We start from the raw sequence: 13,317 nt of genomic DNA, 5'->3' as shown, positions 1-13,317 counted from the left end.
CGTGCACAGGGGGGTGGGGGAATGTTTCCAGTCCCCTCTATGGAATGTGTCGTGTTTGCACAGAGCCTGTGCACACCTGTGTGTTCTGCCTCTCCTCTGCATCACCACAAACCTAACCTAACTCAAATCCTGTCTCAGTAGCCTGCACACTGTGCTGTTCAGGGAGCGATGACAATAAACACATCTACACACAAGCAGCACAGCTGTGAGTTTGAGACATATTTCGACCTGTGGCTGGTGGGAGCTGCAGGTGTGGAGGGCCAACTGCATCAGGTTACGTGCCCCCTGTAAGCAAGCCAGCCCACCACAGCACTTAGGTCAGCTATGAGGTCAGGCCAATGCATTCACATTCCAGCTGTGCAGTCATGAAGCAGCTCCATGTCATGCACACCTCTGCTTCCTCATACAGAACACTAACAAATGCTGTGTGTACAGGACATATGCATGGTGCTGGGGATCAAACCAGGGCCTGTGCATGTGAAAACACTCCTATTATTTCCACCTATGAGTTATAAGGGCAAAAACCCATAGAACACTTGAATTGACTGAATAGAACCTCTTTGGAAATCCATAGGCAGCAGCGAGATGAGCAGCCACATGTCTGCCCAGGTGTCAGTGCTCCATGCTCACAGAGCAGCCTGGGAATCCACCACAGGTAGCAAAATGTGAAGAGACGGTTCACAAAAGAAGACAAACAGGGGCTGGGGTTGTAACTCAGCGGTAGAGCGATCACCTAGCACATGCGAGGCCCTGGGTTTGATCCTCAGCACCACATAAAAATAAAATATTGTGTCCATCTACAACTAAAAATATTAATAAAAAGAAGACAAACAAATGGACAATAGGCACATGGAAAGACACCCAACAACATCTTTATTGAAATGTAAATCAAAAGCCAGTGAGGAGCACTGTCCCTGCTGAGGGCTGGGGGCTGGGGGCATAGGCTGCCAACACCAATTCCCTGGAGGCTGGAGCACCTTCAGCCTCGCACAGCCCATAGGCAGGTGGAATAAAATGCTGGAGGAGCGCTCAGCACCTGTTGGTCCAGGTATACGCATCCACTCCCGATGCAGCAGTTCTCCCTGTAGATGCCCCATCAGCCAAAATGAAACCCAGACCCACAAAACACCTGTCCTTAGAGCTCAGCAGCTCCAGGCAGAGCAGCCCCCAACCAGAACTGAGTCAGTCCCCTGAAACACCACGGATGAACACCCTGCAATACACTGCTACTCAGCAAGAAGGAGCTGACCGCGAAAACCCACAGCCTGCATGAAACTCAAAAGCACAGGCTAAGCAAGCGAGGACAGAAGGAAAGAGCACATTCTGGAAGACTCTGCTGGTGGGAAATGCAGACACAGGCAGGACTCACACACACGCAGGGAAAGGGGGCACAGGCTGCAGGGTGGCAAGCTCTCAGAATGTGGTGTGGTACTCATGCTGTGCATGCCTCTGTCAAGACTCACTACAATCCCCTGGGGTGCATCTGACTGCACTTCATCTGACTTAACTTCAGTAAGCTGTCTTTAGGACCCCCTGACTGAGACAGTAAAGGTGATTTCTAACCAAAGCCAAAGGAACACCCATGAGCCATGAATGACACCAAGGTCCACACTCTAGGCGGCAGGTGGGGACCAGGCCTATAGGTGTCTGCGTCCATTTACCCGGGAGGCTTTTCTTCTAGAAAAGCTCTCTTGCTTCCTCCATTTCAACATCACATCATTTCCGTGCTTGCTGAGTGCCCACTGAGGGCCCAGCATGTCTTCACCACAGTCCCACAAGGCCAAGGAAAGCATCCCCAAAGCTTTCATCAGGTATCTCATCAATGCTCCTACATCCAGAAGAGGTGGATCCCACATTGGAATGGAAGTCACTGACTCTACAGCCCAGGAGCCTGCACACTGAGGAAGACATGCCTTCAGTCTTCCAGGAGGAGCTCTGTGCATGCCTGCTGGGAGGTGGGGACACACAGCTAGCAACAAAGTCCTTTCAGGAAGCAGACACTTCAGCCCCAGGAAGAAACCCATGCAAAACACAAAGAACAAACAAGTAATGTATACAGTATGTTCGCAGGTAACTGCCAGGAGATGGAAAAGGGCCAGAATAGAGGGAATGGGACTGTAGGGCAACTGTGACCATAATCAGACTGTATGGTGGTGTGACGGGGAAGAGACTCTGCCTCTGAGGGAGGAAAGATCCAGCCATGTGTTGGTACTTGAACGTGGGGAACTGTAGGCATAGAGGGCAGCAAAGGAAGGGCAGTGTGGCTGAGCAGAGCAGGCTAGAAAAGCGAGTGAGGAGAGCTGTCTAGGCAGCCTGGACAAGCAGAGGTGGAGACTGGGAAGAATGGGTCACAACCCTGTGCACTTAGAGCCACACAGGACTTTTCAATGGTTTGCACAAATGTCAAGAGACCAGGGACATCTTCCAGGTGGCTGATCTTGGCATGTGGTTTTCAACAGAGACAGGGAAGCCTGAGGAGCAGGTAAGCCCTAGTCTGTAAGGTCAGGTGCATTTGGACACATGGATACAGATATAGAGTTCATGCACAAATCCAGAGACTGGGAAGGAGACCTAAGCCAGTGATACTAATACCCTTAGAAAGCAGGGGCCAGGGGTGCAGTTTGGTGGAAGAGGATACTTAGCATGCATGAGGCCCTGGGCTCAATCCCCAGCACCACAATGCAAGCTCCCAGCAACTGGAGAGGCTGAGACAGGAGGACCATCAGTTTGAAGCCAGCCTCAGCAATTCAGTGAGACGTGCAGCAATTTAGCAAGACCCTGCTTCAGTAATAAAATGCCCCTGATTCAATCCCCAGTACAAAAGTCAAAACTAAACAACAACAACAACACAACAAAACACCCCACACAACAAGCAGAAGGCTTACACAATCACAAAGCCCCAAGCCAATCTCTTGGACCAGAGTGATTTCAAGGAGGGATTCACATAAGCATCATTTTTTTCCCATTCAGACATACAATCATCTCTTCTTTTTTTTTCATAACCCTGAACACCTCTATTTCTCTATTCACCCACCAACTTTCACCAGCAGGGACAATATCATTGTGTGGTTTAGAGAGCACAAGGTTCAAATAAAAAAGCCTAAATTTAATTATGTGTATGTGGGTTTTTTTTTTCTGTTTTCTTCTTTTGCAGTGCTAGGGATGGAGCCCTTGCCTCCAATGCCTGAGGCAAGGGATCCAGCACTGAGCCACAGGCCAGTATAAATTGAAGATGTCACCGCTGCTGTCAACATCACCCCCCTTCCCAGACTGTGAGGAAGAAATGAGTGGTACCCAGAACATGTAAATGCCCTCCGCCTCGGAGTTATTCTTAAACACAATCTGGAGGGCATTTGAATAAGGACCAAAGGTTTGTGAAGTGGCAGACTTCACAACTGATCCCGAGCTGGTAATAATGGGACAGGATGAAAAGCGGTGCATCCTGAGAGTTGTCAGAAACAGGACTGGCAAGTTTAAGGGCAAGTGGTGTGCTGTCTGGGATGTTTTTAAGTCATCCCTGGAGAGAAGGGAGTGAAAGTCCAAGGCAGATAGTAGTTGCCAAGTGTCCATAATTAGGGAACCCGGGGATGGACACATGAAGTACCTGTACTACCATATCTCTGTGTTTGAAATTTTCCATAATAAAAAAGATAGAAAGAAATAGAAAGCTGGGGAGAGTTACTTTCAGGCTAAGAAACAGAAGAGATCGGGTACAGACAGAGAATTCAAAGAAGGGACTTCAGTCCCACCTCCACCAGACTATGGGGTTAGACCAGCTCTTAAGTGGCAAGGTCAATAACTTTTAAAGCAAATCCCCAAACTATCTAAGGACAATTTCCATACTCCACAATGTCTTTTAACATTATAGCCTTTTAACTTGCCAACTCAATAAAAACTCAGGGGCAACTGAGACTGATAACAAGGTGAGCAAAACAGTCATGCTACCTGCCAGCTCAGAGAAGCCACTATCAGATAACCCATACAAACGAGAAACTACAGATGAGGCCCGTGCTAAGGGGAAAACATTGTGGCACCAGCGGGCATTTCACTTTCCTTTACCTCCCTGTAGGGGACACCTAGGTGAGGGAGGCAGGAAGGAGCAAGATACAACATCCCCGGTTAGGCAGAGGTGTTATGAATAAACCGAAAGGTTTTGGAGATGCTAGACTATGAAATCTAGGATGACCCGAATCAGGAAGCCCTGCCCCACCCCTTCACTGCAGCGCAGTCAACAGCCACACTCTGCCCTGGCACTCTGTCCCTGGACGCCGCTGCCCCACCCTCCCCTCTGCAATGAGGGGACCCCCTCCTTTCTGACGCCGCCCCTGCTCACCCCAGCCTCACTTCTAACATCACACACCACCGTCCCCACAGCAGCAGCCGCCCTCCCTGCAGAAGCGCAGTCCCATCACTCATCCCCTTCACTGCGACCCCCTTAGCCGGTCCTGCCCGCCACAACCCCTCCCACCGTACACCCTCCCCGCTGTAGCTCAATTTCGTCAACCCACCCCAGCTTTCCCCTTTAGTCCCACCCCTGGAGGTCAGAGCCACACCCTCTTAGCGAAGCCCCCGCCCTGCCCAATGCAGCTCAGTATCGTCACCTGGGCCCTTAACTGCTCGCCCCGCCTACTTGGCCCTTAGACCCGCCCCATATCGGCACAGCCCCACCTTCTCCTCTGCGACCCTACCTGCCCTCGACACCGTCCCCGCTCGCCCCGGTCCCTCCCTAGCCCCGCCCCTTACGTCATGGCCCGCCCTCTCCACTGCAGAGCTGCCCGTAGCCCGGCCCCACCCATGACATCAAGACCCCGCCCACCAGTTCACCACAGTACAGACCCCACTTTACACCCACCCCGCCCTCCCATGACGTCACGCTCCGCCCCCCCCCGCCCCCCGCCGCCAGTTCCCACAGGTTGACCGGCTCCTCACCAGCTCAAACCGGTTGTTGACTTGGACACCATCCTTCCCTGAGGCCCCCCCCACCCCGTTTTGGTCCTTCTTCTGCGTCATCATCATCATGGAGGACAAACTGCAGGGCGCCGGGGCGAGGGGCTCCTGGCCGAGCTGTTCCCCCCTCAGCCTCTGGAGGGCCCGGTGCGACACAGGACCCGACAGCCTGACGTCTAGAGAGAAAGAGAAGGAAGAGCAGAAAAGAACGGCCAGTGAGCCTGCGCACTGAGGGCACGCTGGCGCATGGCGCCTACGCGCTGCGGCTCTCCGCAACTTCTTCCCTGTCACCATTAGCACCAAAGAAGGTGCAGGCGCTTCCAGGTGAGAGTTGGGAGCCCTTGCGTACAGTGCTTTGGGTTTTCGAGTGTGCTGGGTACAGATGACCTGTTGTCATGGGGCCTGGGGCGCATAGGCTCAGAGAGACCCGCAGCCTTGGCCTAGACCCAGACCCAGAGGGCTGGAGGCCCTGGTAGGCGGGTAGGGGAGGAAGGAGTGCGCGCAGGCGGGCGACTGTGGCATGTGGGTGGTCAAGGGGACGGTCTGCTGGCAACCGCGTGTCTCATGGGGTCTACCTGTGTGTCGTGGGCTCCGCGCCCCCTGTCAGCCAGCCTCTACGCTGCAAAGAGATAGTTCTCTACTGAATAGGAGTGAGCACATCTAAACCGAGAAGCTTCCCAGAGTTCGATTCCCAGACACCCTTCCACCCCACAAAGCGCGAAGGGAGATCTTGAGTTACTCTGTGTGGAGGGACAAGCGAAGTGTTGGGCAATGACTGAAGACTTCTAGAGACCAGTCTGAAGGAGTCTGGAATAGGAGTTATAGAGTTATAGAAGCTGTCAGTTATGTTCCTTCAAATCCTTTTTTTTTTTTTTTTTTGGTGCTGGAGATTGAACTCAGGGCCTCAGGGCACTTGACCACTGAGCCACATCCCTAGCCCTATTTTGTATTTTATTTAGGGACAGGGTCTCACTGAGTTGCTTAATTCCTCGCCATTGCTAAGGCTGGCTTTGAAGACCGAAGTACTGGTTGCTCTCCTTGACTTTGCCTTGCAACTCACTGCCTGAGTAGTCTCAGGAAGAGCTTTGTGTGGGTGCTATAGGCAGCTCCCCTGAGCTCAGCCCAAGATATGTTCCCACTATTTGTACAAGGGATTTCATTGCTTGTATGGATCAGAACCTGGGTCTACCCATGGTTGGCAATGTGAACAGATGTGTTGCCCGGTGCAATTTCTGCATCTGTAGAATCAGGAAGTAATGGCAATAGTATTTAGCTCCCAGGAACATCTACCCTTGAGAGTGCTGCACAAACATGAGCTTTGTAACTTTTATTAATTTTAAACATAATCTTTTTATTACCAGTTCTGACAGGAAAATTCCTAACCCTGTCTGCATGTTTTCTTAATTTTAAACAGGAATAAAAATATGGGGACAAGGAGCTATCCAATGCTCAGCGGTTCTCAGCACCACATGAAACAATAAAATAAAGGTATTGTGTCCAACTACAACTAAAAAAATAAATTTTAAAAAATGTGAGTATACGCAGTCTGTGAGGGGGCTCAAAGTAGTGGGAGTTGGTGATTTTTATTGGCTGCTCTAATTTTATGTGTTTGAACTTCATGAACCCAAATGATAGGAATATTTTTTCCCACAAGCCCATCTATTACCAGTCATATTCCTTCTGGGTCTCCTCCAACCCTGGGCAGATGTTACAACTTGGAGTCAACAGGATTCGGCTAAGGTCTTAGCATATTCCTGAGTGAGCATCCAGATACTTCACTTTCCTCATCTGAAAGGTGAAGTGAAGACCATACCACCTCAGGGTGTGTGTGAGGAGGAAGGTGCTCAGCACAGAGCCTGCCTGGAGCCACCAGCTCCCATGAGCCCCAGGCACATCATCTCCTTGGAGAATGAGGGCAACAGGCTGAGAAATGAGACCAAAGGGTCCTCTGGACCAGCAGGTGCAGCCAGTGACCTCAGCAGCTCTTCTGCGTGCAACTCTAAGATGACCAGGTTTTATGGACAGAAGTGGGCCCTGGAACCTCATTCTGTGATGGGCACCCTTATAGTGGAGCCAGGGAGGACTTTCTCTGTCCTGAAAGACAGGTAGTCCTTCAGAGCCAAGTTCCCACCTTGAGAAAATATACTAACTGCCACAACTCAGTCTTTGTACATATCCCAGGCTGTGAGGCCAAGAGTGGCCATGTGCACCTGTTTACAGAGCTGCTTCTCCCTGTACTAGGACCACCCAGTGTTACTGGGCCCTTGGGGCCACCGAGGAGTGAGTGGTCAGGATGGAACCAGGTGTGGTAGGGCCTGGAGGGAAGAATGACTGGGGCAGAGTCAGAGAACAGGCTTGGCCTCTGGCCTCCCAGATGGAGACCCAGGGTGCCTGAGTGCCTCCCAGGATAATCCCACTCCTCAGAGCCTTCCCAGCTGTCTCTGGTGCCCACACCTCTTGTCACTTTTGGATCTGAATGTCCCCCAAAGTCTCGAAGCTTGGTCCCTAGGTGGTGGCACTATTGAGAAGAGGTGGAGACTTTAGGAGGTGGGATTGTTCAGAAGAAGTGGCCCACTGGGGGCATGTCCTTGAGGGTACTGGGACCTTAGCTCCTTCTTTCCCTCTCTGCTTCTTAGCCACCATGAGGTGAGAAGCTCTGCTCTGCCGTGTGCTCGCCACTATGATGTGCTGCCTCACCACAGATCCAAAGTGTCGGGGCCAAGCCATTTTGGATAAAGTGCCACCACCTAGGGACCAAGCTTCAAGACTTCGGGGGACATTGCAGATCCAAAAGTAACAAGAGGTATGAACAGCAGAGACAGCTGTGGACCAAAGTAAATACTTCATGCTCTAAGTTGTTTGTCTCAGGCAGTCTATCACAGTGGTGGAAAGCTGACTAGCACACAGAGTTGGTGTGGGACAGTGGGGTCAGAGCCTCTGGAGCTGGTTTCCAGGAGGAACTTAAAAATTAAGAGAAGCATTCTAGGAAAAGCTTAGAGTGCCATAATCTGAGAATAATGGGCAATTATGGTTGGAGCACATTAGCTAGAATGCTGATAGGAATGTAGACATTAAAGACTCCTCCTCTGTCAACCTCATCCCTACACTACCCCATCTCTTTCTCATGGTATTGTAAATTCTAAAGAAAGCCCTCTGCTAAGTCTTTCCTCACCTCAGCTCAAAAGGTAATTGTCAATCCAAAAATAAAATGCAGACACTGACCGCAGGAGGTCAAGGTTCCCTTTAATGTGATAAGGAGGCAACAGAGGTGAGCATGCTCTTAGAAAAGGGATTTTCTGCCTTTTGAACCACTGTGCCCTTATTCTCCCCTCTAAAAACTGCTCTCATACGCCCCCAGAGATGGAGATTTGAGACAAAGCTGGCTTCGAGGCTGTTTCCTTTCAGCAGTCTGTCTCCTGAGCTTTTGTGGAGCGTGACAAGGAGTGGAACCTTCCTTCCCTGTTACACTGATGAGGTTTCAGGTGAACAAGGACTGTTGGGAATTGGACCAGAGGCCACACGGATGACACTCTGGCAAAGAACTTGTATACATTTTGTCCATGCCCTGAAACTGTGTGAGGCTGCATTTAAAGGTGATGGACCAGTGTTATTTTTTTATTTTTATTTTTTTTGGTGGGGGAAATTTCAAGGCAGCACAGCATTCAAGCTACAGCATGGGCATTGTTGGCTGATTTTAGCCAGGGTTGTCATGAGAATTGTGTGCAAAAAAAACATAGCAGAAAGATTTGAAAAACTTGCAGTTTGGCCAGAAAAGAACCAAGTGTAATTTGGGCCACCGAAGTTGTGATTGCTGAAGACTTAAATTAAAACAAAGCCAAACCAGTCACGGTGGCATAGACATCTGATCCAATTGACTTGGATGGCTGAGGCAGGAGGATTGCAAGTTGGAGGAGAGTCTGGGCAACTTAGCAAGACCCTGTTTCAAGATAGAATAAGCTAGGAACGGTGATACACACCTGTAATTCCCATGACTCAGGAGACTTAGTGAGGCCCTCAACAATTTCGTTAAGATCCTGTCTCAAAATTTAAAAAAATAAATAAATGAAAAGGTTTGGTGACATGGCTCAGTGGTAAAGCACACATGTGTTCAATCCCCAGTACCCCTACCCTGAAAAAAATCCCCAAAAAGATAAAATTAAAAAGGAGGCTGGAGATGTAGCTTAGTGGTAGAGCTCTCCTGGGTTAAATCCCATGTATCACAAAAATTCATTCATTAACATAAATAAATTCCAGGCTGGGCACAGTGGTGCACACCTATAATCCCAGCAACCTGAGAGGCTGAGCCAGGAATATTATAGGTTCAAAGCCAGCCTGGGCAAATTAGCAATACCCTGTCTCAAAACACAAAACAAACAAAAAAAGGACTAGCGATGTAGCTCAGTGGTAGAGCACCTCTGGGTTCAATTCCAAGTACTAGGGGAAAAAAAGTTAAAGAAGCACAATTGTAATCCCAGCTACCTGGGAGGAGGCTAAGGCAGAAAGTTTGCAAGTTCAAGACCAGCTCAGCAACTCAGTGAGACTCTGTCTCAAAATTTAAAAATAAGAAATGGTTGGGCTTGTATTTCAGTGGTAGTATGTAGGAGGGTCCTAAATTAATTCCCAGCACCAAAACAAACAAATAAGGACATTGCATTTGCATCTGAACAACAGGAAAGATATTTGAGAGCACCTCAGGAAACGGCCAGACCCCACCTATCTCAGGCTCAAGGGTGTAAAAGAATAAACTCATAGGAGAGCGTGCACGGCTTACACAGGGCCATACGGTCCAGGTGGACCCTGCTACTGTTTGAGCTGGTGGCAGATCTTGGCATCATCTTTGTGATGCTGGTTTTGCAGGAATGCAGAATACAAGAGTTTTGGGGTCATGGCTCCCTGGCCACCAGGAGGTAAGCAGCTCTGCTCTACCACATGCTGCACACTATGCTGCTGCTTCACCACAGGCCCAGAGTGATGGGGCCGGACAGTGTGTGGCAGGGTTGGGACCTGAGCATGAAGCCCCAGAAGGGTAGTGTGTGAAGCTGCGAGAGAAGTTAAGAGATGCCAGGAGCATGGCTCATCTACCAATGAAAACTGCAGGCAGCAAGCAGAGCCAACCCAAGAGAGTGGCCCTCTGGACTACCGATGGCAAAGCCCAAACCCTTTAGGGCCTCACCCACCCTGACAACATGCCCCAGGTGCCAGACATGGAGCTACAGTACTCAGTGTTTGCCTTGCTGGGTTTTGGTCTTTCTTTGGTCTGATCCTTCTGTGGTTTTCTCCTACTCCTCCTCTTCAGAATGGAATGTTCACCCTGTACCATTGGTATACTGGACATATGTAACCAGGTCTGTTGTTTTTTTAAATAGGTGCTCACAGTAAAAGTTGGCCCGAGTCTCAGAAGAATTTTGGATGTGTACCTGTGTTGCTAGGATTGAACCCATGGGATCCTAAGCACTAGCAAGTGTTCTGTCTCTAAGCTATTTTATTTTGAGACATGGCCTCGCTTAGTTGCCTAGGTTGGCCTTGAACGTGCAATCGTCCAGTCTTAGCCTCCCAAATAGCAGGGATCATAGGCATGTGTGCCATACCTGCAGCATCTTGGACTTGTGAGGAATGCTCAGACTGTCGAGACCAGGGGATTCTTGGAGACCAACTGAATGCATTTTGCATGGTGTGAAGGGCACCTGCCTCTGGAGACCTGGGGTGGAGGTGGGTGGGGAGTCTGGATCTCAGGCGCCCCCCAGAGGCAAGGTGTTGAAGCTTTGGTTCCAGGCCGATGCTGCTATTAATAGATGGTAGGAACTTCAGGAAGTGGGGCTTCACTGGGGGACCTGTTGGGACTTGTCTTCTCTCACTCTGCTCCCTGGCCACCACGAGGTAAGCAGCTCTGCTTTGCCACATGCTGCGCACCATGCTGCTGCTTCACCACAGGCCCAGAGTGATGGGGCCGAGCCACCATTGATTGAAACCAGGACCCAGAATAAATTGTTCCTGCTTTTAAGTTGTTTGTCTCAGATATTTGTCACAGTTGTGGAAAGCTGGCTAACACACCCCCTGGGGAGAGCAGAGACAGGCAGGGTGCTCTGCTCCACCTGGGAACCCAGGTGCCGTATCCCAGCCTGGACATCTTCCTGGGGAGGGAAAACTGCCAGTTCTCACTCTTGAGGTGGAGACAAGAACTGGAACAGAGGCCCGGAGCTCTACTACCTAGAGCCTTCTGCCCTCCATTCTCAGTGAGAAAATCTATCCCTTCCCCTCCCTGCTCCTCCAAGGAGTCCTGAAAGGAAACACCCTGGCCAGGGTCTTGGAGGGAGCCTGGCCCCAAATGAACGATGGGGCCAGGAAACCATGTGTATAAATATATAGGCTGTGTGTTTATTATATAAAGGCATCTGGTATGTATATGTCCATGCACAGTTCAGGAGCATGGCGGGCAGCCGGGCCCAGCACTGGGAGCAGAGCCTCAGCCTGGAGCAGGCTGGAGCCAGGTCCCTTCCCGGAGGCCTGGCCACCTTGGGCCATCACTGGAAGTCAAGAGTCCTGTTGCTGGGGACGTAGAGGGACTGAGTCTGGCGGCTGCGACGCGGCGTGGCGTTGAGAACATCCACACTTTTGCAGCTGGAGCGCACGAAGCTGGTGCAGTCACTGCAGACATCCTTCAGGGTGCAGCCGTGGGCGTAGATGTGGGGGAAGTCCTCCTCCACACTTCGCCACTGAGGCCCCTGCAGGGATCTGGGGCGGGTGGGGACCCAGAGAGGACTGTCAGGCTGGGGAGCCAGCAGGGCTCACACATCCTAGGGGCCCTGCAGTCCCCTAGGCTCTCCTGCTGCCTGCCCCTCCCCTTCACCACCACAAACCCACAGAGTCCTGGGGAAGCAAAATGCCTAGCAAAAAGCATCCCAGAAGGGCTCTGGACAGGAACTGGAGTTCTGGGTCCTGACCACCCCAGCTCAGTTTCCATCTCACCACTATGCCTCCCCACCCCTCCAAAGCCATCTGAACTACACCTCCAGGGGGCGTCCTCACACAAGTGAGGCCAACCCCTGCTCCTGCTCCCAAGTCCCTGCAGAAGCCTGACCACCACAGACACCAGCACCCAGGCCAGGGAACACACTGGAAGACGTCTCTCCTTGGCGCCCTCACGGTTATGGCAGTGGGTGCCCTCTGAGGACTCTCAAAACCCAGTGTGTAGACAGGGATGTGTGCACACTTCTTAGAAGGCATCTTCATCTGCAACAGAGGGAGGCGTGGCAGGCCCCACAGGCACTTTGGCTCGATACCCAACAGGACCTCCTTCCTGTCATACCCCAACAGTGTCTTCTGCTCCATGAGAGAGGACTTCTTAGGAGTGGGAACTGTACCCCTTTATACCAGGAAGGGTGCAATGTGAGCCCTAGACACAATCGGTGTTCAACACCGGGGAGGAGGAAGTTGGTACTGTCGAGGGTGAAACTTGAGGAGGGTGTGAAAACAGGTGGGCAGAGGCCCTCCTCAGTGGGCTTGTTTCCAAGCTGAGGCCAATGGACACGATTCTGAGCGACACTGTCTGTTCACCTGAATGCATGCTGCATGTCACCGGGCCACAAATGCAACGACAGATCTGGGGGAAGGCACTCCCAGGAAGGAGGCTTCAAGAGGGGCGACCTCCTCACATGGAGTGCTCACTGCTTCCTAAAAAGCCGAGCAGGCCTGGAAAGTGTAGGGCAGGGTCTGCCTGGAGGAAGTGATGGTGAGGTGCCTGTGGGGCTGGAGCGCTGGTCCATGCCCATCCCAGCTGGGAGAGACCCTGCAGATCCTAGGAGATCCTCACCTTCATGCTACAGGAAGTGCAGACGGCTCTGGAAGAGAACAGAAGAGGCAGTGAAGAGACCCAGGAAGGCACAACTGCCTCCAGGCCCCTGGGTCCCACCCCAGACCCTGCAACTATCCGTGCAATCTGCCTGATGCCAGGTGGCTCTGGGCTTTCACGGTTCACTCCTGGCTCTTTTTCTCCTCCTCCTGGTCTCCCACCCAGTGCCCCTCAGCCCCTCAGTTTGCTCCTGGTGCATCTGGCTGTAGTCTTCATGCATCCATACTGGGGTGTGCCAGACCTGCCTCACTGAGAAGCACCATCTAAGCACAGGCCTCTTGCTGAGATGCTCAGTTTCCAGCATCATTGAACATGCTTGTAGTCCAATGCCCAATGTTATATGGAAAGGTTTTCTTATAGAAGATTCAAACATCAGTGTTACAATTTACCCACCCACAGAGGTGATCTCTGTTAGCAATACAGCCTTCATCCTCCAAACTCTTATACACAAATAACAAAATTATTTACAAATGGAAGTGAGGTACTGTGTAAGCTATTCTATAAAGATACACCAACATCTC

The 13,317-nt window shown here is 51.2% G+C and overlaps 2 pseudogenes; both read right to left on the bottom strand.

Moving 5' to 3' along the window:
* Positions 1 to 5,195, bottom strand: part of LOC144253051 (ribosome quality control complex subunit TCF25-like) — a 33,435-nt pseudogene extending 28,240 nt beyond the window's left edge.
* A 6,273-nt stretch (positions 5,196 to 11,468) lies between these two features.
* Positions 11,469 to 13,317, bottom strand: part of LOC144253050 (protein spire homolog 2-like) — a 28,554-nt pseudogene continuing 26,705 nt past the window's right edge.

The sequence above is a fragment of the Urocitellus parryii genome, unplaced genomic scaffold (assembly GCF_045843805.1).
Source record: "Urocitellus parryii isolate mUroPar1 unplaced genomic scaffold, mUroPar1.hap1 Scaffold_88, whole genome shotgun sequence".
Taxonomy (NCBI): Eukaryota; Metazoa; Chordata; class Mammalia; order Rodentia; family Sciuridae; genus Urocitellus; species Urocitellus parryii.
Note: the sequence above shows the minus strand (reverse complement) of the source record. Positions and strands in the feature narration are given on the sequence as shown.